Below are 5,335 nucleotides of genomic sequence, written 5' to 3' on the forward strand. Positions count from 1 at the left end.
ACAAACGAGACAGCATTGATATTTTGTAATATAACTTGATAACTACAAAGATGTTTTGTTGCAATTATGTATTGTTCTTGTTATGATTTTGCTATACACAGAGAACAATTTGACAAAATCATATTAATCAATCCTGCCAAGCAGTAGCAGAACTAGTTCTTATATTTATTGATCTCACAATTGATTAGAAAAATGTTTTAAGCATGCATCAGTGAGAAATCAGCAGAATATAAGGCAATTGGATTGAAACTAGAGAAAATCACAACTTTAAATGGTATGGAACAAAACTTATGTGAATAAAACAAAGCGATTCCATCATCATCATCATCATCATCATCGTCATCGTACTCAGTATATCCCACCAATAGCAAAGCTATAGTAGGGTCTGAGGAGGGTAAGATGTAGACAGCCTTACCTCTACCCCATAGGGATAGAGAGGCTGCTTCCGGTGAGACCCTCGGCTCGATAGTAGTTTTGCATCAAGCCTTGGACATAAGACACATAACACTCAACCATCGGGACACCGACCGATTGGTGCGTGTACCCTTGTCTTTCGGCTATCAACGCCACCACATGATGCCTGATTAACCTTCCGCCACTTTTAACGTTATTTTCACGATATTGGTAAAATAACGTCAAAATTAGTGCAATTTCGCTTTTGCCCACCCGAGGGTTCACACATATATACATTATATGCGTGCACCGCAAGCAGGGCGTAAAACAAAGCGATTCCAATCTCTAGAATTTAGAGAGTATGTGAACGACAAACAGGCATTGAAAACACAAAATTATGGTTTAATTTAAGGTTTTACATGTTCATGTACCGACGGCAGTTGACCTTTCGTCAAACTATTGACTTCTTAGTCAAATTCTCTTCTTGCATTGGCATTAGTCAAGTTTCGGGTACTCGTTTGTCATCATGCGTATGGATGCCGATTCTTGGTCCCCCAATTAACTGCAATAAAAAAGAAACAAATATTAAGGATTATCTTATGAAGCTATTAAGCTAATACTAACACAAAAAAGAATCATAGACATGCAAATAATACCTTTAATGTATATAGCCAATAAGAATACTCTTCCTAACCTTTAGCAAGAATGAGTTCAACATCTAGAATCAAGCCTTCATATGCACAAAACAATATTAGTTCCACAATCAAATAAAAAATGAATATAAAAACTGCATAAGTTTTATAAACAAACTTGAGTTTCAACAGATGTGATTTCAATATCCGATACTATTTAAAAATACTAATAAATAAATGAAGATCAATTAATATTTCACCTAAGAGTACCAAGTTTTTCCGGTGTTTCCAGCGGCGAAGCTTGGACTAAAACACCGGGGGGACTGGACTCAAAATGTATACAAAAATTCACAAACGATGGGGGGCCAGACTCAAATTTTCGGCCGAAAACGCCTAAATTTACATGACGCATAAAAAATTTCGGGCGAAAACGGGTAATTTACACTACTATGCAAAAAAACCGGGGGGGGGGGGGGGGGGCCTCCCCCGGCCCTAAGTAAGCTTTGTCATTGGGTGTTTCGCTAAAGTCAACCAAATTTTTTTTGCATGAAATAAAACACCCAACTTTCAATAGTATTCCAATGTAGTGACATTCTTTTTATTAATGTTAAAAGAAATCAAAATTAAAAAACCTAAATGGAAGATATATGAAACCTTACTACTATTTAGTGGCTATTTTTTGAAGTTTAACTTGAAATAGGAGGTTCATGAAGAAACAAAATTTACTAAAAAATAACCAAGTGTTATATTTGTTCCAATTAAGTCAGCTTAAATAAATAATCACTAAAGTAATCAAAGTTCATATATGTTCCGCTTAAGTTAGATTTTAGAAAATTTAGCATTTACAAAAAAAAAAATTACAGCACCAGAACACATAATGGAAGTTGAGTGGTTCATACTTTTTTCCATAAAAAAAGTTAGAGTGAATTAAATGAAACGCTTAGGAACCTTGGTTACTTGATTTTACATTTTTATCCCAAAAAATAGTACACAAAGACATGAATAAATTCTAGATATTAATCAAAATTATTTTACCTTTTATCTATCTCTGCAATTGTAATCATCTTTAAAGCAACAATTTAGTCGACTCGCTCAGATTATACCCTCTTCGCAACATCTCTTCAACCCAAATTTCAGCATCGGTTTTCCTACCATTTCTATAAAAACCATGCACCATAGTTTCATAAGTCCACTGATTCGGTTCATACCCGTTTCTACAAATCTTTTGAAACAATTTAGAAGCATCATCCACTTGTTTAATACACAATTTCCTTAGAATCATATTATACGAATACACATCGAGTGAAAAACAGCTTCTAACCACCTGTTCCAAGTCATCAGGATTCAAATCTTCTCTAAAACGGTCAGAAAACAAACCGATAAGCTCACCGAGTCTCCAAACTGGAGACGATTGAGTCAACTCGGTTGACTCAGTAGGGGGAGACGAGTCGACCCATGTTTCATATAACTCATGATCCTTTAACGAACATAAAAGCAAATTGTTACCGATAAACGATGACAAGGGTCGGCCCACACCAAGTAAATCGTTGATTAAAGGTACGATTTTTTCATACTTTTTATGCTTGCATAAAGCATATATAAGTTCTTCATAACATTCAAGACTCGGCCTTAGGTTTTTCTCCTTCTCACGAGTTTCTGAAAAAACTCCTAAAGCGAGGCCAGGCTTGTTTGACTTGCAAAGACCCATAACCATCGCATGAAACACTTTCCTGCTTATTTTTCGATAATCTAATATATCATAATATAAGTTTAACGCATCGGATACTCGTTCACTCGCTAAATAACTTTTCAACAATAAAAGGTCCGACCGCATATTAGGGTTAATCCCACTTCTCTTCATCATCTCATATATCTGTCGTGCCAGATCAGCTTTCTTAGCGCGACCGACTCCTTCGATAAAAATATTAAAAATGTCACAATCGAGTTCACGACGCGATAATTGTGTTTCCAACAGTTTTTGAAACTGTTTCTCAGGATTCTCCATTTCACACACGCTTCTGATAACCGATGTGAATAACTTACGTGTTGGTTCGTGGCCTTTTTCTTGCATTTCAATCAACAGTTTCGTGGCGATATCGCCACGATTTGATTTAATAAACCCGTTTATCAAACTGTTGTACGCGTATACGGTTGTTACTTTGTTAAGACGACTAAGCTCCCCGTGTATGAAATAACCGTCTTCCACTCTACCAGTCCTACAAAGGGCTTTTATGTAACTTTCATGAATTCTATCACTCAAAATAATATTATTCTCTAATGCTACAAGAAACAACTCATTCATCATGTCTAGTTTTTCCAACTTGCATAACGCATCTGCAAGGATCGAAAACGTCATTTTCCCAGGGAAATAACCTTGCTCGAGCGAGTTCTTTAACACGCGATACGCGTCAATGACACTTCCATCACCACAAAGTGTGTTCATTAAATAATTTAGAGTCATACTACTTAACGATAACCCGATATCGCCTCGCGAATCGTATAACCTAAGAGCAACATCAACCAACCCCGCCTTGCAAAAAAAGCATAAAACAATATTCATCGTTAACTCGTCGGGTGGTACGTTATTTTCCCGCATCTCGATTATTAAATCGCACACTTCTTCGAGGCGGTTTTCTCTCAAAAGCCTTAATATTAATGTGTTGTAACGAAAAACATCCGGAACATATTTAACGACAAACCCTGGGTTTTTCGTCTTTTGCAAAAACTCCATCGCTCCGTCTAGCTTCCGGGCCCGCATGAGCTCGCGAATCCATATATCGTACACATGAAACTCTCCAAATTCATCCACTAATTTCCCGGCTTTATCGAACTGATCGTTTTTACATAAACCATCAACGAGTGAACCGACTATGTAACCACTGGTTTTTAACTTGACCCCACTGTTCATAACCATTCGAAGATACGTTTCGGCTTTATCAAACTCTTTTTTCCTACAAAAACCCTTGATCAGTATCGAATGAGTCACCTCAGATTCAAAACCGCGCATCTTTATCTGTTTTGCAACTGACTCAACTCCTTCAAAACAATTTTCTTCCACTAGACCATTTAAAAGCACGTGATAAGCGAAATCATCTAAATCAATACCCTGATAACGCATACCCCCAAATAAGTGAAGTGCCATCTCGGGTTTTCCCGCGACCGCATAACCCATAACCAAAATCGTGTGATAACTCGTTTTATGTGAGCCTCGATGTTTAGCGTAGTTATCTAAATAATCCAACATTAAAGACATTAACTTTGCTTTTGAAAGAATCTTGAAAATGGCATTAAACGTGGCGCGAGTGTGATGAAACCCCGGCTGTCTACCCGCCCAATCGAAGAACTTTAAGCACGATAACACATCTTTACCGTAATACAACACGTCAAGAACGAGTGATTCGGTTAAACGAAGGTTAAGTTGGGATAATGCCACATCAGCTGCTTCACGTTGTGAAGCGAAATCTCCGTTTTCGTTAGTGTTGGTGTGAGATGATAGAATTTCGAGTATGCGGTCGAGGAACGGGTTCCGGTTTGATTTGAACCATTCTTGGAACGTGACCACGACATCTTGTGCGTGTAGTTTCTTGACTGGTAATGGGTTGGATGATGAGAATATTGGGTTTAAAATAACATCATTGGCTGTTGAAGATGCTGTTATTGTTGAATAACTGAAGAGGGTATTACTGCCATTGAGAGGAGACAAAAGAGCCCTAATTGACGTTTGGTTCAGGTATCTTAGTCTAACCATATTACCATAAGCTATCGCATCAACATTGCAGCTTCAGGATATGCATGCCCTAGTAAAAAACAACAGATAGCAAATATCATATGTGAACTTGTAATACAAAACTAACTGCAAAGGATTATTCTTCCACCTATTGAATTGCAAAATATAAAAACTATTAAGTCAATTAAAAAATGAAGCTTTTATACATATTTGACTAATGCTTTGTGTATACATACACTTAAGATAGATTAAGAACATAACTTGGCAATAGAAAGAATGTACCTTGTGTAAATCGATTAATAAAGGTCTCTTCGAAGGAACAACCTGCTGATTACATAAAATGGATGCCCTGTAGAAACCAATAGCAATTACAGTTTAAATTCATCTAAACAAAGGCATAAAAGGCATTGGGAAAGCAAATAAATCAAGAGTTTAATAGCAAATCAAGCAAGTAATTTGATTATGATGAATAGCAAAACTGATTTCCGTTAGTTGTGTGATAGAAAGCTATATTCCATTATCACAAGCAAGCTACCAGACTGAGCAAAATGTGAAAGTGATAGATCAAACTTGAATTAGTTAA

At 36.7% G+C, this 5,335-nt stretch overlaps 1 pseudogene across 1 annotated transcript; it reads right to left on the minus strand.

Annotated features, from left to right (window-relative positions):
• Positions 1-1,047: 1,047 nt before the first annotated feature.
• Positions 1,048-4,818, minus strand: LOC143620025 (pentatricopeptide repeat-containing protein At1g71210, mitochondrial pseudogene; annotated as a pseudogene). The gene is made up of 2 exons (XR_013151277.1): positions 2,061-4,818; positions 1,048-1,123 (listed from the first exon to the last, which is right to left on the minus strand). The product of XR_013151277.1 is annotated as a pentatricopeptide repeat-containing protein At1g71210, mitochondrial pseudogene (transcript).
• Positions 4,819-5,335: the final 517 nt, after the last annotated feature.

This window comes from Bidens hawaiensis, unplaced genomic scaffold, assembly GCF_021521415.1.
Source record: "Bidens hawaiensis isolate Kalapana, Puna unplaced genomic scaffold, B.hawaiensis_p1.1 tig00002525_1, whole genome shotgun sequence".
Lineage (NCBI taxonomy): Eukaryota > Viridiplantae > Streptophyta > Magnoliopsida > Asterales > Asteraceae > Bidens > Bidens hawaiensis.